The sequence below is a fragment of the Onychostoma macrolepis genome, chromosome 17 (genome assembly GCF_012432095.1).
Source record: "Onychostoma macrolepis isolate SWU-2019 chromosome 17, ASM1243209v1, whole genome shotgun sequence".
Taxonomy (NCBI): domain Eukaryota; kingdom Metazoa; phylum Chordata; class Actinopteri; order Cypriniformes; family Cyprinidae; genus Onychostoma; species Onychostoma macrolepis.
In genome coordinates this window covers 11,490,049-11,502,601 of record NC_081171.1, presented here as the reverse complement: position 1 = coordinate 11,502,601, position 12,553 = coordinate 11,490,049, and the positions used below count along the sequence as shown (strand labels likewise).

Here is a 12,553-nt window from a genome sequence, read left to right as displayed (position 1 = left end):
CTAATTCTTCACAAATTAATTCTAATGGATGTGCTGGATCAACTGACATGTTCATGAGCTTAACCTTGGTTATTTATTTACAGAATGTAACGGTTTAATCACAGAAAATGCTTCCTCTCACTCAGGAGCCTAATGTGTCAGGATCACATTTCAGCCGTATTACAAAATGGAACACTCTCAGGTGACCTAAAAATGTGCTTCATATGATAACATCTAAATAAACTGGTTTTATTTAATATTTTAATATATCAACCGGACAACATTAGGTTACACAAACAAAAGCTTATGCTAAGGGTTAGTTCAGGTATAAATAAGTCTTTTATGGCCATCAAAAAATACAATAAGAAAATCTTGTGAAATATTGCAATTTAAAATCAGTTTTTTATAATATATTTTAAAATATTTCAAATGTATTCCTGTGATGGCAGAAATCATTGTAATATGCTGCTGGCGCTCAAAGAACATTTTTGCATTATCACAGTTGAAAACAGTTGTGCTGCTTAACATTTTTTTTAAAATAGAAAATTAAATTTTATTTGAAAAAGAATATTTATAATACAGTATCTTATGGTATCAATTTAATGCATCCATGCTGAATAAAATATTTGTAGCTTTCAAAAAAAACAAAAAAAACAACAACTTTTGAACAGTGTAGCTCCTTAAGTTTTATTATGCTATATTAAACTGAACTTCACATTAAAAATCACTCAAATGTGAAACAAGTGAAAGGCAAGAACTAAAGAGACTGTTTTTTCTCAAACTACAGCATATTCACCTCCTCATGACAGAGTTATTTCTGTCTTGCCTGGTAAAGTTTCCAAACTGTCCTAAAATCAAACTGAATAAACTCTCTGAACAGCAAACATGCCATGAACATTAGCTTTAGCACATCATAGCCATTAGCATGCTACAACAAGGCACAATTTATGTACTATTTTTAACAAGACCATTTTCATAATGTGAGTCTATAAAACCTAGAGTTAAAGTCAGTATCATGTTCATGTTTTCTGATTTGAAACATTTTAAACTGACCTTCAGAGTGGCTCAGTCCACAGACAGAGCAGTAGTTAGAGTTGTAATGGGCTTTTATCTGTGATTAGCCGCTAGCTGCTCTGTCACATTTAAGTCTGTAATGCTTTAAAAGTATTAACATTAATATTCATGCACACCTGCACAGGGAACGCTGTGGTACCCCAGGACTTCAGGTTTGACTAAGAGCCACCATTACTGCCCGGCATTGAGTTCAGACTGACGGCAGCGCTGCCCTCCACCATGTCACGGTTCAAACTCTGCCTGAATCCAACACAGAAAAAAGAAGCCTTTTATATAAACAGTCAGATACTGCAGTTCTATATACCGCATGCTTTTCAATTATCTAAAACAAAAACCATATTTAAACTGAAGTGTACGTCATGATAAAGACTTAACCACAGCTAATAGGCACATAAATGCTAAAAAGCAATTAACTACAGAAAAAAAAGTGGGTTTTGGCTGTTTAGCAGTGCATTGTAAGAGGTGATTTACTGCATTATTAATACTGTGTAGCCTACTTATATCATGGGTGTTTCATTTCAAAATTATAAATTGAGTATTTTATTTTAAAAAGTAAAATTTTTTAACTAATATAATTATTATTTATTCAAATGTATTTAATATTTAATATATACAAAATATTATTTATAAATTAAATAAATTATTCAATGTATAAATTAAATAAATTACATATTTAAATGATTTATAAATTTAAAAAACAATAATAATTATTGTTGTGGCTGTTATATTTAATTAGTATGCATGATTAATTTATAATTATTTAAATTAAATGTATAGATTACATGAATACAAAATAATATACACAGTCCTTTCTGAACACAAACCAGGGTATATATACATTCTGAACTAAATTATAAGCATGCACAAAGTTTTAGCGTTAACTATTTGCTAAATAATTCCGTAAGTACGTAACACAACAGGCCTGAGACTGTACATCCGGATTTATAGAAAAAATTCCTGGTACCTGCATAGCAAGCGCAAGATCAATTAAATCAGCCTTTAAATCTGCGGATGATTCCTTCATAGCGATTGACTGTTTTGCTAGTTCAAGACTGAAGCTAAGCCAGTCCCTTTGTACATGACCCACTTCCCATCGGAATAAATCTCAAATTATGCTGACTTTTCCCCACTTACAGAAAAGTAATTTTACTGCGGCATTTATAGGTTAAAAACTACCCAATTTCATGTCAAATAAGCTCTCAGGCAGGAAGTGCTGCTAATATTATGTCTTCCATGATGGAGCGAGATGTATTCTTTTATCATCTGCTTCTGAAAAACTAGATTTGTATGACACCTCGCCATCAGGGCATCAGCTTCACGGTCAGGAGATAAAATGGCACTTAGGATAATGTGGTTGCCCTTAAGGTATGTGGAGGTGAATTATATTCTGTGATTAATAATCTGGAAATTAAAGACTCACTCATTTTCTAATTTAATTCCATCTCCAATGGAAAAATGTTCACTCTGAGGTAAATTGGCGAATAATGTCGCTAATTCAAATGCAGATGAAATTTCAATTCGGGGTGGCATTGGGAAGTTTGATTGACGAGTCCCCGGTGGATCGTTACCGCCGCCATCCACCATTGCACCAATTCCCCGGCAGTTGTCGTAATAACGGAAGCGATGGACGAAATGAGAGAAGTAGCAGGCGTTCCCCTTGTCACTGACTCATTCACTCGGTCTCATCGCACAGTTCTCTAATCGTATTTCTGCCCTTCAACTCTCTCTCGCCACAGAAATAATGAACAACGTAGGGGAGGTCAGGAATCATGGGAAATTACAGTATTTGCTCTGCATTTCAGGCTGATAGCTCCACAGCCCACTGTTTCTAATTATTAGCATGCATAATTACTGGCGTCTGCCTCGATGGAGATTCAGGAAAAATAAAATGGCTGCTGTAGAGTTGATTTAATGAAGGGTAAATGTCAAGGTAATTACATGGCAGCACAGGTTAAAAGCAACGTTAAATTTTCCAGCAGTGAAGTGACATTCACCTGACAGAGAGAGTCTGAGAGAGAGAGAGAGAGAGAGAGAGAGAGAGAGAGAAAGAGTCAATGTGCAGTATACATGTCCATTAATCTCATTTTGAACAATTTGCATGTATTTACAATAATGGTCCATTTAAAGGCAATTGTCTCGGTTTGACTTTTTCCTTTACTTTCCATCATATCTGTCTTGAAGATTTGTTAGACCTTTTACACACTGGCTTTGACAAAAAAAAAAAAATGGCCCAGTCTCACCCTGTTCAATTAAAACAATCAATGACGATGAAAGGCATTTGTTCCAAAACATTTAACTCTGAACCCTCTGGTCTCACTGCTCAGGTCATCACATTATAACCCCCAGCACAACAACACAAACACCATCCTTATACTCTCATACATATCTACCTAAAAAAAACGGTTGATTTCTTAAATCCTGCACTTTACTGTTTACATTCAACTGCCTGTGTTTGCTTAATTTTAATTGCATTTAAAAAAGCATTTTGCAGTCTTCACACATTTGCCTTACATACTGCCTCTTCAGGTTTAGTATTTATAGGGATTATGATTTATTCAGGCTAATTTATTAAGATTAATACTTCTTTTTTTTATATTACCATTTTGACTCCAAGGCCTTGCATGTATATTTTTGCTACTTACGCTGTAAATGACGAAGCTTCTTGTTTTCAAACATTTACAGAAACCAGTCGTGTCAATATATTACAATAAATAACTAAGTATAATAATTAAATTAAAATGATATATTTATGTGACGTTTCCATTTTGTGTTTTATAGGATTAGGTTTTCAATAAATTAAATATATATATATATATATATATATATATGTAAGGAATAATTGACGACGGGCTGTTGGATTATTAGAAAAATAATGCACACCCGAGGTGGTGATGCGGTCACGACGCGAAGCGGAGTGGCCGTTACACCTCGGGTGTGCATTATTTTCCTAATAATTCAACGGACCGAAGTCAATTATTCCGCTTATACTACTTTTATCATATTGTTAATGTTTACTATATCACCACCTCGGGTGTGCATTATTTTTCTAATAATTCAACGGACCGAAGTCAATTATTCCTCTTATACTACTTTTATCATTTTGTTAATGTTTACTATATTTATTTATTTGGCCAGTGTCGTTGTGGGTTTTGGTTATTTTGCTGTTGTAAGACCTTTGAAATAACAGAAATCATTTGGCGAAGTGATATGGTTATGTAATGCGGTCAAGAGCTGCCTGGAACTACGTCCGCCGTACGTTTCCCTGAAAATAATTGCACACCTTAGAACGTTCGTCAGCCAATCAGATTCAAGCATTGAACGGCCCCATAGTATATATAATTTTATATACGGTATTTATATATTTTATATATTTATAAATTATTTATAACTAACAAATATGGTAATTTCTCCACAGTTTCTACTTAAAATATTGTAAAACTTGGCATAACTATATATATATATATATATATATATATATATATATATATATATATAACAAGCTAATCAAGGTCTGAAGGGTTCCTAGGAAGCTACAGGCAGGTGAGTAGTTTTATTAGGTTTGGAGTTCGCCACCCCTGATTATATATATATATATATATATATATATATATATATATATATATATATATATATATATATATATATACACACTGTAAAGAGATAAGTTGACTTAACTTAAGAAAATTGAGGAAACCCGTTGCCTTAAAATGATTAAGTAAATAATAATAAAAAAAAGTTAAGTAAACTTGACAATTCACTTAACTTATTTTTTTAATTATAATTTACTTAAAAAATTTAAGGCAACGGGTTTCCTCAATTTTTTAAAGTTAAGTCAACTTATAACTTTTTACAGTGTATGTATGTAGGAAATATTTATTTATTTATTTAAGAAACATCCCTGGAATTTTCACGATTTTATTATTTTTTATGACTTTTCCAGGTCTAGAAATCACACTTTTAAAATTCCAGACAATGGGAACCCATGTCCTTAAATAAAAATTACTTGTTTTAGCTTATTTTAAGGCATTTTACTTCATCTTGAGGCCCCCTTGGAAGTTTGCTGGTGGGCCCCGGCCCCCTGGTTGAGAACCAATGTATTACACCCACAACAACCTTGTAGAAGCACTTAAGAACTTAAGAACTCTGACACAAAATAAAGATATCTTTGGAAGCATTACAAACACAAATCACATCGCTGAGGTTTAGTGGTGCACTTTTGGCAATTTTGCAAACAGGGTAAGAGGCAAGTACAGCATGCAGCAGGTGTGGGCTGATGGCTTTCACATGGCTGACTCTTTCACATTAGCCTAGGTGTTTAATGACAAACCTGTACGCTGACTGAAATCTACTGTATGCACCAATGGAGCGGTAAAAGTTTTGCTTGCTTATGGTTTAGTGAGTATTTAGTGATATGAGAAGAGGGTGTGAACTATGTAAAGCTAGGCAAATGATTTAAGCTCTTTTTCATCTATCTGACTGAGCTTAACTAACCACATTTGTAAATTAATGAGACCTTGTGTTCTCCACTCTCTCTTTTAATGCATGAACTCCTCCACATTTGGCTCTTATTCTCAGCTGTGCAGGAGGAAATACTGTAAACTGAGCTGCTGGCTGTGTTCAGAATAGAGTATACCAGCATACTCTGTTCATTTTTAACAGCGGTATACTGTGCAAAGTATGCAAATATTCAGTTTGCATGCAAAATCCAGCCCATTTAGTACTTTTATTAATATACACAGTATACAACAGAGCATTCTATACCGCTATCCCCCAATGCAATGTATGCAACCATTTCGATTGTGACAGACGCATTTTTATTAATTTTTTTCAGTCTTTTTCTGGACCCATTATTTGCAAGTTACATACGAATCTGAATTCTAAATACCAAATATCTTTCGTTTTTTTTCTAAAATTATAATCACATCACTCACATGCAATGTGATGAGGAAATGTGACAATAACAATGACGTTTATTGTGAAATCATGCTTACTGTTTACATACTATTTAAAAATAGTAAGAAGCAGGCAGTAAATATACAAAATATATTGGTATATTTGTTATAGAGACTTTAATTTATCAGTATTTATATAGGCTGATAGTAGATAGCCTATTTAATTTAATTTTTTTAATGTAGCAATTTAATAATTTAAATATAATCTTAAATATAATTTAAATAAATATCCATTTTCCAGTGGTTTATTTATGCAAAATTGTACAGACTAAGTAGGCCTAAGGGATAATCAACTCTTTCTTGTTGATTATCCCGCTTATTCCATGGTCAATTGGTCGTTTGCCAAGTTATAGACAAGTTAAAACTTGCATTGCTCGTTGCAGCGCAATATTTGACCGAATGGGTAAAAATGAGTTATTTTCGTCAGTTACGGCTCCTTAGCACTAGCATTCTGCCCACTTCAAATCATACACAGAGATGAAATAGTGCGGTAAGACCACATTTATTTGAATGAATTATAGCATGTATTTCGATTCATTATCGATCGAGAGAGAGAGAGAGATGACATGATTGTGTATACCTGCTTGCTGCGTCTGCGCGTCTCTCTCTACAAACAATTAACGTTACTTCAAAAACAGCCATTTTATCACCTCGTTGCTGGGGAATATAATGTAGCGATCTGGTATCTATCTTTAATTTTAGTAATAAAAATCGCGGGAAAGCGTTGACAACAAGTTGTGTGTGCAGCACAATCTGCGATCTCCGACCTCGCTCTCTCTCTCCGTGTGTGTGTGTGTGTGTGCGCGCGTGCGTGCGCGAGTGATGCGTGTTGGTTATTTTCGTCTGTATTACTATTTAACTGTAACTGTATGTTACTATGGTTACCAATGTTTATAGGAAGCGCATTAATATAGAACGTGATTAAACTGACCTGGAACTACCTGTGCGGTTCAACGAATTTAATCAACACCTGCCAGCCAATCAGAATCGAGTATTCAGACAGACCATGGCATAAACGGTTTTATACTATGGGGCCGTTGAATGTTTGAATCTGATTGGCTGCCGAACGTTCTAAGGTGTGCAATTATTTTCAGGGAAACGCACTGGGAATGTAGTTCCAGGCAGCTCTTGACCGCATTACATAACCATATCACTTCGCCAAATGATTTCTGTTATTTCAAAGGTCTTTCAAACTAAAGCCCACGACACTGGCCAAACAAATAAATATAGTAAACAAAAGGATAAAAACGACAGATCATGTCCATGTTTTTGCCACAAAATTGCGCTTTATTATGTACGGAAAGCACATACTCTATCTCTCCCGCTCTCTCTCCCTCACAGATCGCACACACATAACAGTTTGCACACACACTAGCATACATTCCGCTAATGTTGTTAGCGCTACTCTGACGATTTTATTAGCAAACAACTTAAAAACTACATGACTTCTCACAAGCGAGGTAACAACAACGGCGCTGTTCGTGAACAAAAGGAACTAAGTTTCACTATAACTAGAGACATTGCTGCTGAACACTATTGAGAGACGCACAGAGGTAATCTCTCTCTCTCTCTCTCTCTCATAACTTAGTTATTAACTGTATTAACTGTATTATTAATCTGTTATCAACGGCTCAAGCCTCCGTTACTAGGTTTAAGATGACATTTAGGAATTAGCAACGGAGGTGTTGGATAAAATGCGGAAGAAATAATCCTACTCACAATAGTGATTTAAGTATTGACGCTTCGCGTCGTGACCGCATCACCACCTCGGGTGTGCATTATTTTTCTAATAATCCAACGGCCCGTCGTCAATTATTCCTTACATATTGCATACCTTCCAGTCAATCAGAATCCAGTATTCAGACAGACCATGGAATAATATAATTAACACAGTTAAGTGTTTTGGCCCAAATTATTGGCCAAATGATAAATTATGAAAATATGTATATGAAAATAATAAATAAATACATTGAACAATTAATTGAAAGAATATTGGTTTATTGGCCCAATTTTTATATTGGTGCATTCCAAGTGTACATACTTCACAATTTTCAGTAACTAGTAATTTCATTCTGAACAATAACACCTCTCTAGAAATCATCTAGGGATCACGAGAGAAGGTGACATCCAGACCTTTGCTCCTGGACCCTCTCTCGCTCTCTCTCTCTCTCTTTCTCTGACATCATGTCACAGAGTAGCACAATTCTCAAACATCCAATTCTGCGACATTGTCAGAGTCTATTCATTACATTTGGCATGGCAGGTTAGGTGTGCATGAGTGTGAGTGTCAGCAGAGAGGACAGGAGGGGTCATACCACCCCTAAAAATCTAATAATCCCTGCGGCCTAATGGTCCTCCACCTCTCCAGCTCTCTTCTTCACTCACACACGGCCAGCACTTGAGCCAGCCTGGGCTGAGAGGAACATTTTCTCACCTTATTGTTCCTGTTCTTTTCTTTTCCTTTTCTTGCTCTGCTGAACCTGATAGACTGAGTGACAGAGTGCCACTAGAGAAGCAGCCGGTGCACAGAAAGATTAGGGCCATGCAGGGTTAAGCCAACAATATGTAGAAGCACTAAGGATTGTGTAGGTTATACAGACGTATATGACTGTGTGTGTGTGTATCTGTGCAGACGACAGGTCCATCATTACAAGCATCGTGCTGCAAAATCAGTTAGGATTGCGTGGCAGATCTCTCTCTTTATTATGGCAGGGTGTGAAGTATTTCTCAATTAGAAGTAAATTTGATAATCAGTCACGTAACTTCATAGCCTGCATGGGTTGTAAACAATACTCTTATTTACAAAGAGAGCAGGTGTAAGATCATGAACAAGACTCTCACGAAGCAATTCTCTCTTTTAAATACACTGAGAGAGGCACTTTGTTTTCAGCCTAACGACCCCATTTAGAACACGTCGGCAAAATTAATGCGGAACAAACTCGGCAGTAACCGGGCCGACTAATTTTTGCTCATTTCGCGTGAATTATTGATGATGGAGAAATATACCATATGCTCCCGCCAGAGTCACGCACATCCATTCTGCTGCGATATCACGCCTGTTTGGTGAAAAGTAGTGGAAACTTATGGCCATGCTTTGGCGCGAAAGGTAAGTTATAGCCGTGTGTTAATCACGTATAAATCAGGTGTGGTAATTACACTCCCAGCTGCCGCCTGAGGGGGGAGGAGGATCTTTTTGCTCCGTAATACAGGCTACACACCTGATTCATTTGAATCCTGAGTTCCTCAATGAGGGGGTCCGTGTCGTGCCAAATCACACCCCCATCAAAAGCCTACCCACTTACACTTTACTCCAAAGTGTTTCTATCGGCTGACTGACCTTCTTTTGAGTACCCTGTTAGGCACCTGATTATAAAACCTAGAATATAGTTTGTTAAAGGAATAGTTCACCCAAAAATTAAAATTCTGTCATCTTTTTGAGAAAAATTTCAGTGCTTCTTTTTGTCCATTCATAGATTAAAAGTCAATGGTCACCCAAAACTGTTTGGTTACCACCATTCTTAAAAATATCTTCTTTTGTGTTCCACAGAAGAAATTAAGTCATAGAGTTTTAGAAAAACAGGGTAAATGATGATAGAATTTTCATTTTTGGTTGAACAATCCTTTCAGTACGGTATATGTTGTAGTAAGACTGTGGTTAGCAAGATATTACTAAAGATATCTTGACATAATGCTAACTGATTACACTGATAACGAACCATGCTCTATGCAATTATTCTTACCTTACATACAATGATCATTGAGCATCACAAATGGTTACTCCTTTGGTTCCAAGGCATTTGGCATGACACCAGAGGCCCACCAGGAGACCCTAGAAAAGGGAAATGCAATGACCAAAAAAAAAAAAAAAATACTTGATAAATTAAAATTGAAATAAAATGCTAAAAAAGTAACACTTTACAAAATAAATAAAAATACAGATATGAAATAACAATGAAAAATACTTCTAAAGCATTAATTAATCTTAGTTATTAATTTTGATATTTATTATTGTCATGATTGTTATTATTACTTAATGGATCTGAGCTATAGCAATAACGAACAGCTGTATTTTTTTAACTAACATACATATTGTGAGTAATGTTAATGCATTAACTAACTCTACCTTATTGTAAAGTGTTATAAAAAAAAAAAACATGAAAGATGCAAAGCTGCAACATCTAATCTTACATAATGTGTCATATTTGCTATTGGTCAGTCCTGCTTCGTTTACACAGTGTAGCTTACTGTCAGATCACTAAAAACATAAATAAGAGCTGTTTTATACGCATTATTTATTTTTTAAAAATCTATGAAATCTGCAGTCTATGAAAATATATTAGTCTAAACTGATCTGACACAGGTCCTAGTTTATGCTACAAGAGTAGATTACTAATGTCTCATCAACAGATACTATCAATAGACTATATACTGTAGGTGGCATTCAGGTGGACGGTTACACAGGTCGTTCTTTGTTTGGCCTTAACGAGAAATCCATCTCATAAATGAATTCCCTTCTCTCATTTAAGACCGGTCGATCGCGCAAGAATAGCTAATGATCTAAAAGAAGATTTCGTATATTGGTGCCATTACGGTCTGTGATATCATAATCTTATGACATACTGACTTTGCAATGTCCGGAGGAGAAGGGGGGACACCTAGTGTTGGGTATCTGGTACTTTCACATCCATTGCTGATGCATTATTTCCTTCACCAGAAGATGATTTTATAAAGCCATCACAATTTAATCTTTAATTAGCGTCAAATAAAGTCAAAAAGATACTTAAAGGTGTCCTATAAATGCCCACATTCATTGCTCAATTATTTTTTTAATTGTTGTGAACTATTGTGCACAGGTCTGGTTCAATTTACTGTATACAAACGACCTCTCTCTCTTGCTCTGTCTTATTTATTTTGAGGGAAGATGAAGGGAACAATCGCTTGCTTGTTCCATACCTGAGTGACACTTTCAGTAGTAGTCAAATAGCTCTAAGGGGGAAAGTTAGTCCAATTCAGCCTAAGTTTGAATCATGGATAATTTCCTGGTGTTAGGGAAGGGGATTTTGTTTTGTATGTAGCACTAGTAACTTTGCATATATAAACTGTATTTGTATAGCAGGTCCCAGCAATGCAAAACTGCATGGTTCTCTCTAAAGCCGGACAATAATAACCAGCAGCTATTTAACTGAAACTTTATGTGGTACGAGCAGCCCTCTAACCCTGTTATCCAGAACTTTTACTGATAGGCAAATGCAAGAACAAATTTGTTGGTATGGTGATTTTTATCTTCTTTCTCTCACTGCGATATGGCTGCCATTTACAGCAAATGTATCTGATAAGAGCGCTCTTCAGCACGGTTCAGGCTAGAGTGATGGCAGTTGTTGCAGAGTCCCAGGAATTTCCTGGATGACAGTATATGGATCAATGTCACAAGTCACAGGTCATCAAAAATTGCAGTGAGCTGCTGGTCCAACACTTATAATTAAAGTACTAAATGTATATGATGACAGACATTATATGTGCGTGACTAATGTAGGAATTTGCTTGCACTTAATATTATTTCACACTGGTTGTACAATGCTAATCTTGTTAATGTAAGTGCACTAGTATTAACTAATATCTCTCTCTTTCTCTGTGTGTGTGTGTGTGTGTGTGTATACAGACACACGCAAACATATGAAGCAGGGTTTGTGTAAGTATCATTACTGAGTGATTTGACAACATTATTAAAGATAAACATTTGCAAGTTTTTTGTAATAAATTAAGGAATATTTATATAATATACAAAATATATAAGAAAGAAAATAGGTAAAAATCAATAATAATACTTTGAAAAATCGCTCCATATAGGTACAGTTCATTGAGTCAGGTGTTGATTCACTAACCACTCCGATGGATTCATCAGACTGATTCAAACTACTAACTTGTCTTTTTAAATAATTAAAAAAATGTAAAATAATTATAAAAAATAATTATTAAATATAAAAACTTTTTAAATAGTAAAAGAAGCTGCTCAGAAGATTCATTTGAGATTTAGACTAAACTGTTGGCATTGTACGTGTTAGATTCACTGCAACGAACTAACTCTAAAAGAGTCGGTTCTTTCAGGAATCTGATTAAACCGGTCATGTTGTAGATGTTGTTGATTTACTAAAAAGAGCCAGGTCACTTGTTTGGGAATCAGTTTACACTGGTTGCGCTGTTTTAGATTCAATAAAAAGAACCGCCTCACAAGAGTAAATTCTATTGGTAATCAAATTACACTGTTACATCTGTTAAGAGTCATTTGCTCGTGAATCGGGCTACACTAACCCCTCTGTGTGCTTTTGATTCAATAAAAAGAACTGCCTCGTCTGAGTCATTTCTTTGTTAATTGGGCTACGCTGTTTTGATTCACTAAAAAGAACTAACTTATATGAATCATTTGTTTGTGAATAATAGTCACGTTCTGTGTGGTTTCCATGTCCAGTCAGCAATGATGACTCAATAGAAGGATGTTTTTCTTTTGTTTTGTGGTACACATTATTTTTATTGCATTAGAACAAAGCCAT

The 12,553-nt window shown here is 35.3% G+C and overlaps 1 protein-coding gene across 3 annotated transcripts in view; it reads right to left on the bottom strand.

Moving 5' to 3' along the window:
* The window catches only part of chst15 (carbohydrate (N-acetylgalactosamine 4-sulfate 6-O) sulfotransferase 15), a 119,704-nt gene that overhangs the window by 19,806 nt on the left and 87,345 nt on the right, over positions 1-12,553 (bottom strand). Inside the window, exons 9-10 of one of the 3 annotated variants that reach the window (XR_009266642.1) lie at positions 9,746-9,834; positions 1,170-1,293 (exon numbers count right to left, since the gene is read on the bottom strand). The exons of 1 other annotated variant lie outside the window; for it this stretch is intronic. The gene's annotated coding sequence lies outside the window, so the exon portion shown is untranslated. The remainder of the gene's footprint in view (positions 1-1,169; positions 1,294-9,745; positions 9,835-12,553) is intronic. One more of the 3 variants, XR_009266643.1, reaches the window with a different exon arrangement.